The sequence below is a fragment of the Ovis aries genome, chromosome 2 (assembly GCF_016772045.2).
Source record: "Ovis aries strain OAR_USU_Benz2616 breed Rambouillet chromosome 2, ARS-UI_Ramb_v3.0, whole genome shotgun sequence".
Classification (NCBI taxonomy): Eukaryota; Metazoa; Chordata; class Mammalia; order Artiodactyla; family Bovidae; genus Ovis; species Ovis aries.
The window spans coordinates 233,897,395-233,920,457 of record NC_056055.1 but is presented as its reverse complement, the minus strand read 5'-3'; the positions used below and the strand labels follow the sequence as shown (position 1 = coordinate 233,920,457).

Here is a 23,063-nt window from a genome sequence, read left to right as displayed (position 1 = left end):
TCTGAGGTTATTGAGATTTCTCCCAGCAATCTTGATTCCAGCTTGTGCTTCTTCCAGCCCAACGTTTCTCATGATGCACTCTGCATTTAAGTTAAATAAGCAGGGTGACAATATACAGCCTTGACGTACTCCTTTTCCTATTGGAACCAGTCTGTATTCCATGTCCAGTTTGAACTGTTGCTTCCTGACCTGCATACAGGTTTCTCAAGAGGCAGGTCAGGTGGTCTGGTATTCCCACCTCTTTCAGAATTTTCCACAGTTCATTGTGATCCACACAGTCAAAGGCTTTGGCATAGTCAATAAAGCAGAAATAGGTGTTTTTCTGGAATTCTCTTGCTTTTTCCATGATCCAGTGGATGTTGGCAATTTGATCTCTGGTTCCTCTGCCTTTTCTAAAACCAGCTTGAACATCAGGGAGTTCACGGTTCACGTACTGCTGAAGCCTGGCTTAGAGAATTTTGAGCATTACTTTACTAGCATGTGAGATGAGTGCAATTGTGCAGTAGTTTGAGCATTCTTTGGCATTGCCTTTCTTTGGATTGGAATGAAAACTGACCTTTTCCAGTCCTGTGGCCACTGCTGAGTTTTCCAAATTTGCTGGCATATTGACTGCAGCACTTTCACAGCGTCATCTTTCAGGATTTGAAATCGCTCCACTGGAATTCCATCACCTCCACTAGCTTTGTTCATAGTGATGCTTTCTAAGGTCTACTTGACTTTGCATTCCAGGATGTCTGGCTCTAGGTGAGTGATCACACCATTGTGATTATCTGGGTCGTGAAGATCTTTTTTGTACAGTTCTTCTGTGTATTCTTGCCACCTCTTCTTAATATCTTCTGCTTCTGTACGGTCCAGACCATTTCTGTCCTTTATTGAGACTATCTTTGCATGGAATGTTCCCTTGGTATCTCTAATTTTCTTGAAGAGATCTCTAGTCTTTCCCATTCTGTTGTTTTCCTCTATTTCTTTGCATTGATTGCTGAGGAAGGCTTTCTTATCTCTCCTTGCTATTCTTTGGAACTCTGCATTCAGATGGTTATATCTTTCCTTTTCTCCTTTGCTTTTTGTTTTTTTCCTTTTCACAGCTACTTGTAAGGCCTCCTCAGACACCCATTTTGCTTTTTTGCATTTCTTTTCCAAGGGGATGGTCTTGATCCCTGTCTCCTGTACAATGTCACGAACCTCTTTCCATAGTTTATAAGGCACTCTATCTATCAGATCTAGTCCCTTAAATCTATTTCTCACTTACACTGTATAATCGTAAGGGATTTGATTTAGGTCATACCTGAATGGTCTAGTGGTTTTCCCCACTTTCTTCAATTTAAGTCTGAATTTGGCAATAAGGAGTTCATGATCTGAGCCACAGTCAGCTCCTGGTCTTGTTTTTGCTGACTATATAGAGCTTCTCCATCTTTGGCTGCAAAGAATATAATCATATTTGATCACATACCCCCAAAAAAGTACATTAAAAAAAAAAAAACCACAGATGGCATAGAAGACTGGAAGGAACAATGTCAAAATGGCAACAGCAATTGTTGTTGTCATTGTTCATTTGCTCATTCATGTCCAACTCTTTGCAACCCACAGGACTGCAGCATGCCAGGCTTCCCTGTCCTTTACCATTGCCAGGAGCTTGCTCAAGCTCATGTCCACTGAGTTGGTGATGCCCTCCAATCATCTTGAACTCTGTCATACCCTTCTCTCCCTACCTTCTACCTTTCCCAACATCAGGATCTTTTCCAATAAGTTGGCTCTTCTCATCAGGCGGCCAAAGTATCAGAGCTTCAGCTTCAGCATCAGTCCTTCCAATGCATATTCAGGGTTGATCTCCTTTAGGATCGACTGGTTTGATCTCCTTGCTGTCCAAGAGACTCTCAAGACTGCAACAGTGATGTCTTAACTTTCTTTGCATTTTCCAAAGTCTTTATGAGAAACATGATGAAATAAAATCTGCTGTCCTTAGTAACAGGAAAATTAGAAAACTTAATTCTTAATCCAAGTCTATGCTGCTGCTGCTGCTAAGTTGCTTCAGTCGTGTCTGACTCTGTGCGACCCCATAGACGGCAGCCCACCAGGCTCCTCCGCCCCTGGGATTCTCCAGGCAAGAATACTGGAGTGGGTTGCCATTTCCTTCTCCAATGCATGAAAGTGAAAAGTAAAAGTGAAGTCGCTCAGTCGTGCCCGACTCTTCGACTCCATGGACTGCAGCCTACAAGGTTCCTCTGTCCATGGGATTTTCCAGGCAAGAGTACTGGAGTGGGTTGCCATTCCCTTCTCTGAATCCAAGTCTATGACTCAACCACTAATGCTGAAGAAGCTGAAGCTGAATGGTTGTATGATGACCAACAAAATCTTCTAGAACTAACACCAAAAAAAAGATGTCCTTTTTATTATAGGGGACTGGAATGCAAAAGTAGGAAGTCAAGAGATACCTGGAGTAACAGGCAAGTTTGGCCGTGGAATACAAAATGAAGCAGGACAAAGGCTGATAGAATTTTCCCAAGAGAAAGCACTGGTCATAGCAAACACCCTCTTCCAACAACACAAGAGAAGACTCTACACATAGACATCACCAGATGGTCAACACCAAAATCACATTGATTATATTCTTTGCAGCCAAAGATGGAGAAGCTCTATACAGTCAGCAAAAACAAGACCAGAAGCTGACTGTGGCTCAGATCATGAACTCCTTAATGTCAAATTCAGACTTAAATTGAAGTAAGTAGGGAAAACCACTAGACCATTCAGGTATGACCTAAATCAAATCCCTTATGATTATACAGTGAAAGTGAGAAATAGATTTAAGGGACTAGATCTGATAGACAGAATGCCTGATGAACTATGGACAGAGGTTCATGACATTGTACAAGAGACTGGGAGCAAGACCATCCCGAAGAAAAAGAAATGCAAAAAAGCAAAATGGCTGTCTGAGGAAGCCTTACAAATAGCTGAGAAAAGAAGAGAAGCCAAAAGCAAAGGTGAAAAGGAAAGATAAACCCATTTGAATGCAGAATTCCAAAGAATAGGAAGCAGAGATTAAAAAGCCTTTCTCAGTGATCAATGCAAAGAAATAGAGGAAGACAATAGAATGGGAAAGACTAGAGATCTCTTCAAGAAAGTCAGAGATACCAAGGGAACATTTCATGCAAAGATGGGCACCATAAAGGACAGAAATGGTATGGACCTAACAGAAGCAGAAGATATTAAGAAGAGATGGCAAGAATACACAGAAGAACTGTACAAAAAGATCTTCACGACCCAGATAATCACGATGGTGTGATCACTCACCTAAAGCCAGACATCCTGGAATGAGAAGTCAAGTGGTCCTTAGGAAGCATCACTTCAAAGAAAGCCAGTGGAGGTGATGGAATTCCAGTTGAGCTATTTCAAATTCTAAAAGATGACGCTGTGAAAGTGCTGCAGTCAATATGCCAGCAAATTTGGAAAACTCAGCAGTGGCCACAGGACTGGAAAAGGTCAGTTTTCATTCCAATCCAAAGAAAGGCATTGCTAAAGAATGCTGAAACTACTGCACAACTGCACTCATCTCACATGCTAGCAATGTAATGCTCAAAATTCTCCAAGCCCGGCTTCAACAATACGTGAACTGTTAACTTCCAGATGTTCAAGCTGGTTTTAGGAAAGGCAGAGGAACCAGAGATCAAATTGACAGCATCCGCTGGATCATCGAAAAACAAAAGAGTTCCAGTAAAACATCTATTTCTGCTTTATTGACTATGCCAAAGCCTTTGACTTTGTGGATCACAATGAACCGTGGAAAATTCTGAAAGAGATGGGAATACCAGACCGCCTGACCTGCCTCTTGAGAAACCTGTATGCAGGTCAGGAAGCAACAGTTAGAACTAGACATGGAATACAGACTGGTTTCAATAGGAAAAGGAGTACATCAAGGCTGTATATTGTCACCCTACTTATTTAACTTCTATGCAGAGTACATCATGAGAAACACTGGGCTGGATGAAGCACAAGCTGGAATCATGATTGCTGGGAGAAATCTCAATAACCTCAGATATGCAGATGACAGCACCCTTATGGCAGGAAATGAAGAACTAAAGAGCCTCTTGATGAAAGTGAAAGAGGAGAGTGAAAAACCTGGCTTAAAGCTCAACATTTAGAAAACGAAGATCATGGCATCTGGTCCCATCACTTCATGGCAAATAGATGGAGAAACAGTGGAAACAGTGTCAGACTTTATTTTTTGGGGCTCCAAAATCACTGCAGATGGTGATTGCAGCCATGAAATAAATATGCTTACTCCTTGGAAGAAAAGTTATGACCAACCTAGATAGCATATCAAAAGGCAGAGACATTACTTTGCTAATGAAGGTCCGTCTAGTCATGGCTATGGTTTTTCTAGTAGTCATGTATGGATGTGAGAGTTGGACTATAAAGAAAGCTGAGCACCAAACAATTAATGCTTTTGAACTGTGGTGTTGGAGTAGACTCTTGAGAGTCCCTTGGACTGCAAGGAGATCCAACCAGTCCATCCTAAAGGAAATCAGTCCTGAATATTCATTGAAAGGACTGATGCTGAAGCTGAAACTCCAATACTTTGGCCACCTGATGCGAAGAGCTGGCTCATTAGAAAAGACCCTGATGCTGGGGATGATTGAAGGCAGGACGAGAAGGGGACAACAGAGGATGAAATGGTTGGATGGATCATCAACTCAATGGACATGAGTTATGAGTAAACTCTAGGAGTTGGTGATGGATAGGGAAGTCTGGTGTGCTGCAGTCCATGAGGTCACAAACAGTTGGACATGACTGAACTGAACTGAACTAAACTGGATGAGGGAGTGGGAAGGACTGGGGGCTGTGGTCAGAGAGTAGGTTGTATATGATCTTGGAGATGGAACAGTCAATCACAAGATTGAAAGAAAGGTCAAGAAATGGAGAGTCCAAGGTTGGGGTGGGGGTGGGGTCCTCCGTGAGAGGTCGCATATCAATTCAGGATGATGACTGTTTCCCAGATAAACCAATTCAGAAGGCGTGTCCTGGAGGTGTTCAGGTTGTGTGGGTGTGTGTAGGCACCTACTGTGTGAACAGTTCTACATGAATAAATCAGTCCAACTGCAGATGTAAGAGCATGTGCAGCAGTCACTTTCTCCTTCCTCATGAGACTCTAGCTTCATTCAGCTATACCCTCCTGCCCCAGGCCAGGGGATTCAGAGGGAAGCAGATCCAGTCTCCAGGGCTGGGCCTAGCAGTTCTAAGGTGACCTCACATACATTCCAGTAACTGATCAGGAACCTAAGCCAGTCAGTGCATGGCATTTCCTGGCCCTAGGAATGGGTTCAGGAAGGGACATGTGATCCAGTGGAGGCCAATGTTTGCTGGGTGCTTCTGAGCGCGAGGGCCAGAACTGTTGCAACTCGCTTGCTACCAGCCCGAGGAGGAAGCCAGCTCAGGAAGGAAGCAGACTCAAAAGACCTGAGAAGAGCAGAGCCAGGGCCTTGACAAGAGCCGAGCCTGCTCCCTGCCAGCCTCCCGGGCCTCGGCTGCTCTTTGTAACCACTCATTATTTCTCTCGAGGACACCGACACACTCCACTTCCTTGGCTCCGCTTGCTCTAATCCACTCTCCATAATGCAGCTGAGTCATCCTTCTAAACACAAGCCTGATGACACGGCCCTCTGTAAGGACCTTTGATGGCTTCTCCTGCTGTCTATGCATCAGAAGTATAGAAATGAATGAAACACAGGCCAGTCCTTCTGTGGTTGGCTGCCGCATAATCGAATGTGGGCTGCGACCGAGGGTCGGGTGAGGTGGCAAGTGCTGAGGCGGGTGAGCCCACCGCGGAGGGCTTTGGGGGAGAGGACGAAGTCTTGGAGGAGAAGCTCAAGTCGGCCCGATGGGAAGAGCGCCCCGGCCTTCTCCTGCCACAAGGCTCCATGCTCTCCTTCCACACCGCGCTGCTCACTGCAAGCCTGGACAGTGCCAGGCACATCAGACCTCCAGGCCCTTCTGTGTGCTTCCGGGGGAGTCCTTCTGGTCCGTCCCAGCAAGATCTCACGCATCCTTCAAGATTCTCTCTGTAAGAGTGGATCTTCCAGTTCCCTCCTCCGGGGACTGGAGGCATGGCTGTTCTTCCCCAGGGAGTCCAAGGGATCAGGAGTGGGAGCTTCACCAGGTACCCCGGGCACTCGGTGCCCTAGCTCTGTCCACAGCAGGTGCCCAAAGCCTGGTGTTGAGCTGAACTGCAGAGCAGAGGTTCAGAGCATCTTGTTTACCTGTCAGCCACAAACTGCTCCGGTCATTTCATTTACAGACACAGAATCACGCCCCCTGCAGGCTCCTGAAGTCACCCCACTTTATGGAGTTTGTAAGTCCTCACTTCTGTAAAGAGAGCCTGTGCACGTCTGGCCGCCTTTGGTCACTGTATCTCCAGACTGCCAGCAGCGGCTCAAGTCCTTTCGGTGCCCAGGGGCTCCCATCTCACAGCACCTCTGAAGAGGAGCTCAGTCCATTGCTCCACAATACTTATGGAAGATGCCTCATGAGCTAAGCGTGGTGAAGAAACAGGCAGGCCTAGAGGCCACCCTCTGTGCCAGTGCTGGCTCTAATCAGGGCCCGTCCACCAAGTGGCTCGGCTTGGGCCGCTGGCCTGCCAGGATGACAGCTGCTCTGAGACGTCATGAGGTCTGGCCTTCCCTTTCCAGAAGCAGTGCCATGTCAAGCAGAAGAGCCCGCTATGAGTCAACCTTCTCCCTGGGAGGACAGTTTCCAACTGCACGACATTCCTGTACTGCGTAAGGAGGGAAGGCAGCAAAGGAACCACGATAGGCAGTGAGTGACAAGGCTGCTCTGTCGACTTCCACCAGCAGAGGAGGGAGGCTTTAAATGGGTCTGCTTAGAGGTAAGGTTTTCTTCTGGACAAAAGACAAGCCAGTCTCTCTAGCAGGAAGAGAAGAGCCTATGGCGTCCAGGGGCTTAGGCTAGACCCCAGAGGAGGGCAGAGACTCCTATTGGGATCCCTTCTGACCTTGCCTGCCTACTTCAGGGTGGGCCCTGAGGAAACTGGCACTGTGAATGATCTGAAGGAGCTGGGGTGAGCGGAAGAGGCTGGAGGCCTCCCCCACAGACTGTGGGAATGTGGGATGCAGGCCCTGTTGGAGTTGTTGGGCCTGCAAAGGTCCTCCTTCAGCCTCTTTGAGTCTTGGCAAGCGAGACTACAGGGCCATCTTCCTAGCTGGTACAATAGATGAGCATTGAGACTGACTGACTTAGGACTGAGGCAGGCTTCCTCAGGGCTCTCAGACACCGCTTGAGGAAGGGCCTTTGGGTGAATCTCAGGGGAAGAACGAATGCCCCAGGCCAAGCAACAGAGGGGTCCATGGAGTTATTTAATGTATTCATGAAAGGAAAGAGACCTTTCTTTGTACATCAGCCCAGGGATGCCAACAGGCCGGATTACATTCATGAGAATAACTGGAAGAGAGGAATGGGACTGGACAACAAAGATGGCTGAGGGTGGCTTGTGAGATGTTCCCCTGGGCTAATGAGCAAATTGGTCTTTAGTCTGCTCAGGTGCACAGCTGGCATTCCCAAACAGCCACACTCCTGGGGAACAGACACACAGGCCATGTGGTACTAAACTCCAAACAGCTACGTAATATCTCAGAGACTCCAGTGCTTTTGAAAATGCTAGCCTGATCTAAGAAGGGTAAGAGATGCATTAAGAAGTTTAGGAATGGCCTGTCTTGTTCAGAACCAAGATGGCCTCTGATGGGCACCCAGCTCTCTTTCTGGCCATGGTCTGGACTGCACCTGCAGGCCATGCAGAAAAGAGTGGTTTCCCTCTCTGCAGGCTGCTCGGTGACGGAATAAGGGCGAGCCCCATGACCCCTCTCTGAGTTCCTCTCACAGGGGTGTAACAAGAGAGGTAGCTGGTGAAAGCAGAGTGCTGGATCTAGGGCCAGGACTGCTCTGGTTCAAACCAACATGGTTTCTGCAGGAGGCCTGTGAGCTTGCTTCAATCTGCTAGCTATTAGGACCAAGGTTCAAACGCAGGTCAGGGACCAGGCTGGGACACCTCCAGCCTCTCCATAGCCGACTTTTCCCTCACAGTCCAAGGGTCCTGCAGGGTGTCCAACTCTTCCTGAAGCCCAAAGTGGCAAATCCCATCACAGTTCAAACATCTCAGGTATGCTATTTATGGCACACTTAAAAAAGAATAGAAAAGTTACTTCTACCTGAGCCTCGGTTTTGCAAACTGAGAAAATCTTATTAGAAGGAAATCTTCACATTCTCTCTGAGGTGATCGTTAGTTTTTCTTCTTTAGTTTTCATTGTTTGGTTTGGATTTCCTCAGCATTATTTCCTTTTTTTCCATCTCCTCTCTGCTTTCTTTTATAAGACAAAGATGCTGTGGACTTGGCTTTCACTTGGTTCACAGTGATTCTATGGCAATGTATTAAGTTTCTTTCTCCTAAGTCCACTGAAGTCTTTTTGGACTTGGAGAGAGCTTTTTAAGAAAGAACTTGCTCATTCAGCAGGATTTTCCTCCCCACCCCAAGCTCTGGTTCTGACCTGGAAAAAATAAGAGTGAGAAAGAGCAAGAGAATCCTGCAGTCCTGACGCTCAACGGCACAAACCACAAAAAAGAACCTTGCTCCAGTAACGTAATCACGGAGGTTTCTGGCACCTTGGTCTTTCAAGAAAAATACATCCATCTGCTGGCACAGCGACCCATCAAACTAAATCCTGTTCAGCATGGAGTTCCCAATTCATTAGTGTTGGAAAGTCTATAGCGAGGCTGGCCGATCCCACTGGATGACGCCTCCCTGCAGTGGCGTCTATAAACCCCACAGCTGTGTTTTCACTTAAGGCCACTTCTCCTGACTCCATCGCACCTTGTTCCAGAGGCTTGTTCTATCCTCATTAAGGTTCAAAATGACAGGTCAAGTCACAGAGTGAAGTCAGAAAGAGAAAAATAAACATTGTATATTAATGTGTGTATGTGCAATCTGGAAAAAGGGTATGTGAGTGAAAGCTGCTCAGTCGTGTCTGACTCTTTGCGACCCCATGGACTACAGCCCACCAGGCTCCTCTGTCCATGGAATTCTCCAAGAAATAATACTCAGATGGGTAGCCATTCCCTTTTCCAAGGGATCATCCCCCTGACCTAGGGAATGAACCTGGGTCTCCTGCAATTCTTTACCATCTGAACCACCAGGGAAGCCCAAAGGGTATAGATGATCTTATTTGCAAGGCAGAAATGGAGACAAAGATGTAGAGAATAATCATATGAATGCCAAGGGGGGAAGGGGTGGTGGGATGAATTGGGAGATTGGGATTGACATATACACACCATGCGTGTGGGGTCAGTCAGTCGTGTCCAACTCTTTGTGACCCCCTGGACTGTACCCCGCCAGGCTCCTTTGTCCATGGGATTCTCCAGGCAAGAATACTGGAGTGAGTATTCTTGCCTGGAGAATATACTGTTTCCCCATTTTCTTCTCCAGGGGATCTTCCCAACCTAGGGGTTGAACCTGCGTCTCTTGGGTCTCCTGCATTGGTAGGTGAACTCTTTACCAGGCCACATATACACACTCCTGTGTATAAAATAGATAACTAATGTGAACCTACTGCACTGCACAGGGAACTGTGCTCTGTTGACCTAAATGGGAAGGAAATCCAAAACAGAGGGGAGATATGTTAACATATACCTGACTCACTTTTGCTGTATGGCAGAAACAGACACAACATCGTAAAGCACTTATACTCCAACAAATATTCATTTAAGAGAATGACAAGTCAAAGATTCTTCAGGGCTAAGGTATTTTTACTTGCTCAGAAAAGCCACCTGTCTCCACAGCTATGGTCAACCCATGGGGAGTAAGTAAGTGTTAGTCGCTCAGTCACGCCCAACTCTTTGCAACCCCATGGACTGCAGCCCACCAGGCTCCTCTGTCCATGAGATTTTCCAGGCAAGGATACTGGAGTGGGTTGCCATTTCCTTCTCCAGGGGATCTTCCTGACCCAGGGATTGAATCCAGGTCTACTGCACTGCAGGCCGATTCTTTATAGACTGACCTACAAGGGAAGCCCATGGGGAAGGGTGCTCTTATTCGGGAGACACAGCCTGGTTGGTTCACGCTCGGTTTCCCTCAGTCAGCAAGCCAGTCCTGTCCACCATGCGAGGGTTACCTCATGGCTCACCAGCATGGCGAGGCCACTGGAGCTCTGCCGGGCGTGGTCCCACAGCACCTCTGTCTTTCTCACTGGATAAGACCAGCACAGAAGTGCTCACTGCCCTCCCCAGCACCTGGGCTGGCACAAAAGGCACTCCTCTGCCCCAGCCTTCCTGACCAGGCCCTTCCCTGGTCACTGGGCCTCCTCTTAGGCTCCTCAAATCCCTGAGAAATATGACGACAAGGAACACAAAGCATGAGGAGCAAGTCTACAGCTGTCACACGCAGTCAGAGGTGGGGATGGTGTCACAAAGGTGCTCAACACCCCCACAGCAGGAGCTGGTCTGAGGGTCTTCCTGGCCATAGAGGGTGACTTGTGTTGGGACATGACCAGATCAGAACTATCTCTGCCCAGCTCTAGGGCTCAAGCCAACCACTCTTTGGGATGGGAGCTGCCTGAAGCTGCTTCCACAGAGGAGTGCCCCTGTGGATGGTGGCGGGCTGCACGTGGCCCCTCCATGTGCATGGAGCTGGCTGTGCATTTTGGAGAGAGACTGTCTGGGTCCCTTGGCGTTTAGAATATGTCATCCGTTCTGCGGCCTAGTCATTTGCTTTCTAAAGCCTGTGGCTGACCCCAAACTGTGGAGAATATCCCCTCAGCAGGGGCCCCACTTCAGCATCCTTGCTACCTAGTTTCCACCTCTGCATTTCTGATGCTAAAACCAGGAAATATGACGCCCGATCACAGGAACTATGCTCACACTCTGTATGTCCTATTACTTCTGCCTCCTAAGCAGCCTAAGTGACAGGCTACCTGCTCACTCAGGGAAGTGGACTCAACTCTGTCCTTGAGTCAGGTTAGGCTGCAGGGAAGTGACATCTGTAGACGACATGAGCTTGCTCACTAGCTTATCTCCCTTCTTCAAGCTGTGTTTTATCCAACTTTCATCCGAGTGTTTTTGTGAATAACCTTATCACACCTCCTTTCTTCACGGGCCAAACATGTAAAATCTGTCCACTACAACACACAAGGCCCTGAGATCAAGCCTCATGTGAAGAACTGCTTGTAGTGCCAGGAAGAGGGTCCCCTGACTTTTAATGAGATTTGTTCTAAGAAATAACCTTATGAAATCTCTCTCTTCTCCGCAAAGCAGGAAGCTACCTCTGCATTTCTGATACTGGAGCCAGGAAACATGACGCCCGGTCACAGGAACTATGCTTCTAGATGCCCTGTCTCTCCTGCCTCCTCTCCTTGCTTCTGACTTTCCATTTTTCTTTCTGCTGTGTTCATCTTACTGTGTGTTCCCTTTGTTGTAAGTCTCCTCAAATCCGTTTTGGAAACAGTTAAGAGTACACATAAATAAAATAAAAGCCAAACACACGTCAAAATAGGAGATCTGGGCAAGTTCGAATACAACTTGACTGAACAAGGATCCTGATGGTAGGCACGCAGTTTGTGGAAGAAAGAAAACGGGACACGAGCCTCAGAGCCAGTGATCAAGCTGGCTCTATTCTTGAAAAAACAGAAGAGAACAGAATGATCTTCCAGGGAATTGGCCTCAGTTTCCAGGGACTTGAGGAGTTGCAGTTATATAACCCCACGCTGGAAGCCAGCAGCCCTGGCCTTGCCTCTGTTCCTCCCTGGACTCCGGGCTGGTGTGGGGTTCTGAAGGCCTTAGCCTTCCCACCTGTAAAATGGGGCTGAGTTCCTTTACAGTCATCCTCATGGTTTGTTTTATGGATGAATGTAAGATACTTTCTAGGTTTACTGGAAGAAAGCCATGGTAATAAGTTCCTGCTAAATCTGTCAGAAGAGAAGCTCTGAAGATTTTAGGAGGCCCAGTGCTCACATCTTTAAATGTTTCATAAAGAGGCGGCAGAGAAGAATCCCCTTGCATCCTGCTGTCTTATGTGGCCAAGAGCAACTGTCAAAGTTCATGACTTGATTCCACACCGCTGTGTTTCCTTCCACCCAGATGAGGCCAAGTGTCTGGACAACGTATTCCAGGACAACATTCTGGTCTGAGGGCTGCCAATCTGCCCCACTGTCCTGCTCCGGCCTTCACCTACAGCAGTGGCTTAGCAGCGCCTCCTGGCAAAACCATCACTGTCCACAGCCATCCAGTCACAAAATACCTATTGATCGGACAACACTTACTCGATTGCTCACAACAGCCTGAAAGGGACACCTAGGGGAACCATTCCTGGGGTTATGGGAGCTTTCTATTCTCGTCCAAAATAATGATTAGTGTCTTAAAACAGCCTTTTCTTTTTGAACAATATACCACTCAAATAGGTACCATTCTAACTACGGCAAAAACCAGAGAACAGATGAGCACTGTGATCTTTAAAGAAAATACAGAAAGCAGCTTATAGCTAGGATGATATACAAAGATCAAAAACATCTAAGGAGGTTAGGGGAGGATATTAGAAAGGGCTCGGATCCAGCAGAGCAGACTTTCTGTTTGCCTTGCTAACTGAAAAATCAGCTTTGGTAATAGAGAATCTTTGGATAATCTCACAGAGTTGAAAATCGTTTAAGAAACTAGACGTAATGTTCAATGTTAAAAAGAATAAGTTTCACAATAATCTTAAGGAAACAGTTTCATTGGGCAGAAATGTGTTTTCCCTCCAACGTTTGTGTACTCTCTCAAGGGGCTCTGAGCTAGAACTTAGGGGGCTGTCAGAGGCCCCCCCACAGACTACAGGGACCTTGGGGATCCTCTAGGATAACTGTCCAGAGCACCTGACAGGTTTTCTTTCCAGCACTCTTAAAAGGTCACCTTTAGCAGCGACCCTCCTGCCTGGGACACAGGCCTTATATTAGAAAGGAGTTCATTTCACCTGTGAGTGGGGGGTCCCTTTAAACAACAAGCAACGCGGCAGAGAAGGAAAGAGTACAGACACTTCAGAAGCTGGTTTCAAATCCTGGCTTTACTTCCTATGAGCAACTCGACCCCAGGCAAGTTACCTTACCTCTCTGCACCTCAGTTTCCTCCTCTGTAAAATGGGGACAATAATGGTACCTACTTCACAGGGTTGTGTGGAAATCACATGAGAGAAAGCACATTAGAACAGTACCTGGCTATGGCAAAATAAATGTTCCTGATGTAATAAGCCTTAGAGTTATTCCTTATAATGAGTTGAGATCAAATTTAGAGGACAGCACACTGGAACAAGTGACTGGGGGAGACCCAACAGTTCCAGACATGATCACTCTAATACCACAATAAGAGGCATTTCCACAATAAGAGGGTTCAATTTCTTAACTGGAGTGGTATTTGGGAAGACTCTTCTCTGTGTGCAGGACACGCAGCAGGGGGGTACTCTGCAAGAGGACACACACTTCATGGCCTCCCCGTTGGCTTCAGGAGCCCTGCCAGCTCTTGCGGTGGCTGGGGGGCCGTGCTGCTGCGGGGTCGTCCGTCACAGGCAGCCCTACTGGACCGTGTTCCGGATGGGCTGCTCCCCACTGCAGCAGCAGGCAGGGAGGCCATGGTGCCCCAACGTGAGGCTCGCGCCTCAACAGAAAAGCTCCCAAGGCCTCGCCAGGTTGGCAGATGTGTCTCAAGGTGGAGCTGCCCTGCACCTCTGCACCAGCAACAACTTGTCTGTTAATCCCTGCCTGGGAAGGGAAGAGGCCGCGACGACCTGCTAGAGCACGGCGGAGGCTGGCTTCTGACAGTCCGGATGTGGGAAAACTGCTTCTATCGTGGTCGGATTCTTCCCATTTATTCTCAAGTTGAAACATGTCTCCAGCTGTGTATTTGTTTAACTCTCACACCATCCAACTAGATTGTCAGCTACAACAGAGACAGCCCCATCGATTTCTGCTTTTGATCCCCACGAACCTTAAAAAAAAAAAAGAACTCCGAGGGGCTGTAGGGCCGTGCCATTAGCAGCAGAAATAAGAGGCTCCAACATTCAACCAGACACAGCACCGAGCACACCACATGTACAGATTCTGTTACTGCCATTTCAGGCAAGGAAACCGAGGTGCAGAGACGTTAAGTAGCTTGCCTACCCAAGGTCGGGTGCTTTATCAACCCACTTGGCAGAGCCAGAAAGGGACCCCAAACCCACCTAACTGCAGTCTGGGCAGTCCCAGGGGCCACACCTGCTATTCCTTCATCTGTGAAGAGGGCACTAAGCTGGATGCTGGGGCTCCAACCACGTACTTCTCTCTCCTAGATTCCAAGAGACAGAGGACAGTAACTGGGGTTCAGAGCGTCAGTCTTGCAGGGCTCGCTGGCAAAGGTCTGGCCGAAGAACAACTGAAACTGAAGGCCAGTTGCCTTAGTGAGAAACTGTGCAGACCGCCCGCCCAGCTTCAGGTGGAGAAGCTGGGCCACAGAAGGGAGATGCCTGGGGGGGCCTGCCAGAGGCCGGGGCCTGCCGGCAGACTGGGGGTGCCAGGTAAGCCCACTCAACTGAAGGCACGGGAGAGAGAGCCACGTGGGCTGGCTCTGCCTCTCCAGTTCAATGCACTTGGCCTCTGATTGACACGGCTCAGTCACACAGTTAGAAAGAAGAGCAAAATCGCAGCCAAGGGCTTCCGGGTTTGCAAAAGGCTAAAAGAAGTGCCAGCCAGCTAGTCAAAACACTGGATAACAGGAATGAAAAAAAAAAGAGCGACAACAAAAACTAAGATTAATACAGGATCTATTAATATCCTACTGAAGAAATGTGTTGGGGACCCAGAGAGCCAGTCTCCATTATGTAGTCCATGGGCCGTCCCTCCCGTCATCTGTAAAGTGAAAGCCTCAGAAGAGACTGTCCTGGGCGGCTCTAGCCATGAACTTTACAGTTCTTTGGGCAACTACTTGCTAAAGATGCTCCCTGTTCTGCTCAGTACCAGGCTAGGTACCCCGGGAGGCACAGGGGGAGAGGACAGTCCAGGCTGGCAGAGATGAGCGAGTCATACTGACTCTAGCGCGGTTGGAGCTTGGAGAAGGGCTGCTAGCGTGGCTGCATGGAAAAGACAAGGCCTTGTGAGTCTGCAGGAAACCCTGATTTGAGTGGGAGACTGCAGGGAATGGGGGAAAACAGGACTTCGGCTCTGTCTGGGCACAGACCACACAGGTCACGTCCATCACTGTGTCCCCAGGAGTCTTCAACAAAGTAGGCACTCAAGAAATAACTGTTGGAATAATAAGTGATCCAAACTAGAGAAATAAGAGAGAACGTTCACTGTGAATACATACAAGACTGGTCTGACTACGAAGTAGAGGGTACACCTGGGGACAGATAAAATCACGCTGACGATGGTAACAAGATGAATTCACACAGTAAATCCTTCTGTGCTAAACGTGTGCACAGTAATGTGTCCTCTTAGTGGATCTCTTAACAACCTCAGAGGGTGAGTGTTGTGACCACCCCTACTTTATGGCTGGGGACATGGAGGCTCACAGACACTGGGAGGCCTGCCCCAAGTCACATAATTGCATCCCCGGGGCCTTGAGGCCAGGAGCCCTGACTCTCAGCTCAGTCCTTTCCCATGAAATGAAAGAGGCTCGGATGGAGGCTGAATCCCGGGCCCTCTTCTTAGTGTGGGTTCCTCTCCTATGCCACTTGCAGCTTTCTGATGTGGACTGCCTTCTGAGCTGAGACCTGGCCTCTTCCCAGGTGCAAGGCTGGGGTCCCACTCAGGTGAATTCAACCACACACTTTTCAAGATGACTACAGATTTACAAAAGTAGCAAAAACAGAACAGAGAGGCCCCACCCAGCTTCCACCAAAGGTGACATCTTCTACGACTCTAACACAGTATCAAATCCAGGCAACACACTGGCATGATATGCGTGTCTAGTTCTATGTCACTAAGTCACATGTGTAGATTCGTGTAACTCTCACTGAAACTTGGATATACAACTCTTCCTTCACCACTGAGATCTTCCTTAGACCACCTCCCTGTCCCCCACCATCCCCAAACTCCTGGCAACCACAACTCTGTTCTCCAGTTCTATCATTCCTTTATTTTAAGAATGTTGTATAAATGAGATCACATGGTGTTTTAAGATAACCTTTCAAAGTTATCCTATAAGTAGGACTTGACCCATTGTTTAGGTTCATGTGCTAGGTATGTGCTAAGTTGCTTCAGTCATGTCAGATTCTTTGCAACCCCATGGACCGTAGCCTGCCAGGCTCCTTGGCCCATGGGATTCTCTAAGCAAAAACACTGGAGTGGGTTGCCATGCCCTCCTCTAGGGGATCTTCCTGACCCAGGGATCGAACCTGAATCTGTTACATCTCTTGCACTAGCACCACCTGGGAAGCCCTTGATCCATTGTTTAGGTTCATAAAAGAATATAAAAGAAGAGATGATGATAAAAATTAAGCCGAATAAGGAATGTTTCTATCACAGTTCTGCTGTTTCCAGCTATGTGACTTTTGACAAGTTAACTGAAAATCTCAGTTTCCTCATCTGTAAAAATGGGTATAAGATTTAAGGATTAAATGAGGTAACATCTGAAAGCACTTGGCAAATGGCAGGTGGTCAATAAATTCTAGCTGTTTGTTATTATTAATAACAAGTCAAGGAAGCCTCTGTGCTTCTTTATAGAAAGTCAGGCTCTTAACAGTCACAGACGATTAAGGAAATGACCAGCCAGCCCTTAAATGACCCCAGGTTATTTTTCTCATTGCTTTCCAAGACTCCAGTGTGGAAGCTACCCGGGGACTCTTAAAAGGCGCTTCCAGCAGGCATCTTCATGAGCAAACCCTCCTGAGAACAAGCACCCGCTCCCCAGGCCAGAGTCACCAGGGGGCCTAGAATTCCCAAAGTGGGAAAGATGGCCAAGAGCTCTCTGTTTAGCATAGAATGTCTCCCGAGGACAGCCAGGGTTTGTGCAGAGCCTCCCCCCAACCCAGCAGCACAGGGAGGAGGACAGTGCCAAAGAGAGGCAGGGGTCAGACGCATGATTGAATTAGGTGCTGCATGGATACCCCACAAAGCTCAGCATCACTCAAAGGATGGATGTGTGAAGGGTCACAATGGCCCACACTACCCACAAGGTCACCTTTACCGTGACTAGCTATGGAAATCTGAAAAAAAAAAAGCTCCCCCAAAATCTCATATGCAAAGACTCCATTATTTAGTCGAGAGAGCACTTGACTTCGAGCCTTTGAGTAGCTGGGAACCTAGCACAAATGACTGGTCATATCTTAAGCAACATGCCCAGGGTTCATTGAAAACGGACAAAAACGGGTATTCAGGATCCTTCATGATTTATTGAAAGTGGCATTGTCTGGGCCTCCGCAGGGCACCAGCAGGGGTGGGGTTGAGGGCGCTCCTCCTGACGGCAGGGTCACCCCATGCGTCTCTTGTTCCCTTGGACTTTTCAACTCCCCTGGACCGCATTCACTCACTCACTTCTTCTCCTTTGAAGTTAAAGAATACTGCCTCATCTATCACTGACATGTTGGGTTTCAAAAGGACTGAGAGTGAATTCACTTAAAAAAAAAAACAAAACAGATGAGAAAAGCTGGGCTGGGAAGAGAGAGAAGGTAAGGGGTTGGTGGCGGTGGCAGGCTGAGTCCCGAGGATGGCTGCCCTGCCCCGGCTCCGTGCCCTGGGGAAGCCTTGTCCAGCGCCCTGGCTCGCGGTCAGGGACAGAGGCTTCCGCACTGTGCCACGTGTTGCTCCTCAATGTTCTGTGCGTCCGCACCGCCTCGCTAGCTTTATAGCATGTTTCCTGTCCTGCTCACTGCACTTGGGCAGGCACGTGTATTTCTAATGCTTCCAGGAACAGGCACAGTTCCCCTGGGGCGGGGTGGCAGAGACGTACCAGGCTTCCGAGGCTGGCTGCCATGCAGGTGTCTTTTAATGGGATGGCCACTGTGTACCTCAAGCTCAGAGGGTCCTCAGTCCTGCTCTTGGTCCCTCAATGGTGGGCGGACTCTCCCGGTGGTGCCACATCCAGGCCGCTGCCCAGAGACCCAGGAACATCCATCCAGGCGCCCCTCCCTTTCTTGGGTTCTGATTCCACCTCCTCAGGGTCTTCCTCACCTGTGGCTTCCTGTTGGCTGTATGACTGCAGGTTATGGGGTCTCCCTCAGATGACCACTGCAGCCATCTAACTGGCCCTTTCTAATTCATTCTCCACAGAGCTTCCAGAGAGATCTTTCTGAAAAGAAAGTCCTGTTCTATCATGTCCATATGATAAATACTTCAATGGTACCAAGTTGAATTCAAGAAGGAACTTGTATACCAGGGTAGAACAAACAAGGTCCTGTGAGACTGACCCTGGTTACATTTCCAATGGGCTTCCCTTGTGACTCAGCTGGTAAAGAATTCGCCTGCAACGCGGAAAACCTGGGTTTGATCTCTGTGTTGGGAAGATCCCCTGGAGGTGGGAAACGCTACCCTCTCCAGTATTTTGGCCTGGAGAATTCCATGGACTATGTAGTCCATGGGGCCACCAAGAGCTGTACATGACTGAGTGACTTTCGCTTTCACTTTTCACCCTTCCAATGGGGCTTCCCAGGTGGCGCTAGTGGTAAAGAACCTGCCTTCCAATCAGGAGATATGAGAGACAGGTTCGATCAATGGGTCTGGAAGATCCCCTGGAGAAGGGTATGGCAACCCACTCCAGTATTCTTGCCTGGAGAATCCAGTGGACAGGGGAGCCTGGCAGGCTATAGTCCACAGGGTTGCAAAGAGTTGGACACGACTGAAATGACTTAGCATGCACACATGCTTCTAAGAGCATCTCCCACTGTCTCTGTGAGTGCTTCCTACGACCCAGCTGGGCCAATGGCCTGCACCTGCCAGAACACTCCAACCCCCGCACTGCTCGGCCTGGAAGACCCTTGGGGAAGCCATGGCCGGCCTACTCTCATGCGTTCTCCTTTACTGGGACAGGAATCCTCTCCTGGTTCCCATCAACTTTACTGGTTGGCGTGTGCTCTGGACTACTGTTTCTTACCTGCCCTGCAGTGACTGACACAAAACTGACAATCAGTGCTGTTTTCTGAATTCTTTTGCTGCAGTGTATTTTCCCACGGATGAAAGATGACAGGCCTCTACTCAGCTTGGCTGAAGTCATTCAGCTCACAGATTTCTGTCAAACGTTAGCTGCACATCCTTCCTTCCCAGGCAAGCAGTCCTTGGCCTCTCACTCACATCAGGCTTTCTTCCCACCACATTACACCCCAGCTGTTCTGAGGAAAGCCCAACTTCAATGGCAGTCATAACCAGCGAGCTGCCTTGTTGACAGTAATTTTTAAAAGCCTCTCTCTCGGTTATGAGATTAAAGCATGATCGGGTGAGTCACTGACATGGGTGTTTGCATGTAATCGACAAAGTCCTGTGCTTGGCACCATTCACCATCCGGACTCTGGGCAGCCGTCAGAGGATTTATCCAGAAAGTTTGGAGGTTTTTCTCTTAGTACCCTAACTATCCTTTATAAGATGCAATCTTCACTATTATGCCCAGTCTTAAGCCAGAGAAAACTCCTATCTGCTTAACAGCCACTCCTGGGCAGTTTCTGAAGCCCACATCTCCTTTCCAGATGGTTCCTGGAGGGCACCTTTCCTGGGTAGGCTGCCAGGACTGAATCCACCCCAAATCTGCCCAGGGGTGTCTGTCTCTTTAATGGAAATGTTTTCTAAAAGAAACTTCTGGGGCTAGGAAATAAGTGAGGAACCTAAATGTAAATCTTAAAACTATAAAACTTCAACATAGGAATAAATCTTTGTGACCTGGGGTCAGGCAAAGATTTCCTAGATGTGACACCAAAACACAATCCATTAAAAATTCAGTAAGTTAGACTTTATCAAAATTTAAGACTTTTGCTCTTCAAAAGAGTCTAAAACGATTAAGCGAGATGGAATAAAGAAACAAGAGAATGAGAAGACAAGACAAAGTCAGGGAGAAAAGATCTCGCAAATCTGATGGAGGATTTATAGTCATAATATAAAAAGAACTCTTAAAACTCAGTAATAAGAAACCAAACAATTCAGTTAAGTGGGCAAAAGATACAAAGAGACACATCACCAAAAAAAGAAAATATGCACATGAAAAAGCTCAAGGTCTTGAGTCACTAGAGAAGTGCAAATTAAAGCCACAATGGAACACCACTACACACCTACTAGCAGGGCTAAGACATACAAACAAACAAAAAACTGGCTAATATCAAGTGCTGAAAAGCAGGCAAAGAAACCAGAACTATCATACTTTGCTGGTGAGTGGTACAGCCACTCCGGAAAACAGAATTGCCACTCCGGCAATTTTTTTTTTTGCTTGGGTTAAGTGGCCTTATTAGAGAAAGTCAAGATTACAGAGGACTTAGGAGTTAGCACTAGGGCCCTTCTTCTTGCCAAAGGCAGGTACAACATTGACAAAGCACAGGTTGTACTGCACACGCCTCTTGGCCCGGCCTGTCATCGTCTTCTTTTTCTCTTGCTTGGCCACCCTGGGAGTCTGACCTCTCACTTTCCCAGCATGGGCCAGAGAACCATGGACTTTACCTCCAAGCATGCAATCAGTTACTTCCAGGGTACTCAGAGCCTCCACCCCACACTAGCCCCCAGAGTAGCCTCATCCTCTAGGGGTATTCCTGCCAGGAGCAGGACTTGATCTTCTGGACAGACGCCCTCCAACAAGGCTACAGGAGCCTTGATCTGGGCGACCGTCTCCTGGCCGGTCACCTCGAGAGTGTGTAGCTCCTAGGCGTGGACTAAGAGCTGCGTGCTGGCGATTAGATCGCAGACACCACCACCGCTACCGCAAAGAGGGAGTCGAGAAAGGGCACGCACGTCCTCTCCGCCTGCTGCATGCCACGTCACTGGCAATTTTTTATAAAGTTACATATACACTTACCACATGACCCAGCAAGTCCCACTTTCAAGGTATTTACCCAAGTGAAATGAAAACTTAACCATCACAGAAAAACCTATGGGCAAATGTTTATGGCAGTATTATTTATAATGGCCCCAAACTGGAAACAACCCAAATATCCTTCAACTGATAAATGGACAAACCATGGAACATCTATACCATAGCATGCTGCTGCTGCTGCTAAGTCACTTCAGTCATGCCCGACTCTGTGTGACCCCATAGACGGCAGCCCACCAGGCTCCCCTGTCCCTGGGATTCTCCAGGCAAGAACACTGGAGTGCGTTGCCATTTCCTTCTCCAATGCATGAAAGTGAAAAGTGAAAGGGAAGTCGCTCAGTCGTGTCCGACTCTACGCGACCCCATGGACTGCAGCCCACCAGGCTCCTCCATCCATGGGATTTTCCAGGCAAGAGTACTGGAGTAGGGTGCCATCGCCTTCTCCAGTACCATGGCATACTACTCTACAATTAAAAGGAACGAACACTGATACACACAAAACACAGGGGTGAACCTCAAGGCTGTGATGCTAAGTCAAAGAAGCTTGACTTAAAAGCTACCCACGTTCTGATTCTACTTACGTGACCTTCTGGAAAAGGTAAAAGTACAGGGAGAGAAAACAGAGGAGTGGTTGCCAGGGTAGGGGAAGGGGCTGAACACAAAGGGGTATGCATGAACTTTCTGGGGTGAGGAAACTGTTCTGTGTCTCGGTTGTGGTGTGTATAGCTTGTTGTTCACTTGCTAAGTCATGACTGACTCTTTGCAACCCCATGAACTGCAGCATGCCAGGCTTCCCTGTCCTTCACTATCTCCCTGAGCTTGCTCAAACTCATGTTCATTGAGTTGGTGATGCCATCCAACCATCTCATCCTCTGTCACCTCCTTTTCCTCTTGCCTTCAATCTTTCCCAGCATCAGGGTCTTTTCCAATGAGTCAGTTCTTCGCATCAAGTGGCCAAAGTATTGGAGCTTCAGCATCAGTCCTTCCAATGAATATTCAGGGTTGATTTCCTTTAGGATGGACTGGTTTGACCTTCCTATTGTCCAAAAGACCCTCAAGAGCTTCTCCAGCACCACAGTTCAAAAGCATCCTTCTTTATGGTCCAACTCTCACACCCATACATGACTACTGGAAAAACCATAGCTTTGACTATACAGACCTTTGTTGGCAAAGTGATGTCTCTGCTTTTCAATACACTATCTAGGTTTGTCACAGCTTTTCTTCCAAGCAGTGTCTTTTAATTTCATGGCTGCAGTCACTGTCTGCAGTGATTTTGCTTGCAGAACTATATACTAAAAAGAGAAAATTTTACTGTATATAAATTATTACCTTACTTGGGGAAAAAGAGTAATTCTGGCTAAAATTGTGGCTTGTGTGTCTAGGGTTTAGGAGAGTAGTGATAGTAGAAGGAAGCTTCTTCCTTTCATACAAAGACTCAAGAGTGGATTGAACCCACAAGCAGTTAACACAAAGGCAAGCCAAAATGATAATAAAATACCATTTCCAAGCTACCATATTAACAAAGATTAAATAAAACCCACAAACTCTCACTTTGGTGAGAGGCAGGGACAATGTGCTATTGTTTCCTGCCGGGGAAAGATCTAAATTAGTCTAACCTCTCTGGAAAATCATCCTACAGCTTGTGTCAAAAAAATGTGCATGCTTTCGGATACCTAGAAACATGTTATTAGCAGGTGAAGGCTATTTGGGGTTTACTTGTTTTTTGCTTTTGTTTTGGCACTTACTTGCTAATTAAAATTTTCATAACACAAATGTGTTACTTTTATAATACAATCACAGAAGTTAATAAAAAGAGAAAGTATCACAGAAAAATAGCTATTCCTCTTTAATCTGGTCATTCTAAGCATATATTCCCAAGGAAATAATCCGAAACAACTGTGATTAACAATGCATAAGAATATTAATTGGAGTGTTATTTATAATAACACTAACAGTAACAGCATTAGGAAGGGTTATGTAAACAGTGGTATGTCTGTACCAAGGGAACATTTGAGTGACGGGAGGTGGGGGGTGACGTGTGACTTTCCCTCCTTCCTTGCTCACAGATCTTG

At 47.5% G+C, this 23,063-nt stretch overlaps 1 protein-coding gene and 1 pseudogene across 7 annotated transcripts in view; both read right to left on the bottom strand.

Moving 5' to 3' along the window:
* DIS3L2 (DIS3 like 3'-5' exoribonuclease 2) overlaps nt 1-23,063 on the bottom strand; it is a 357,732-nt gene that overhangs the window by 48,886 nt on the left and 285,783 nt on the right. The window lies entirely within an intron of this gene.
* Nucleotides 910-20,960, bottom strand: LOC132659270 (ubiquitin-like FUBI-ribosomal protein eS30 fusion protein; annotated as a pseudogene).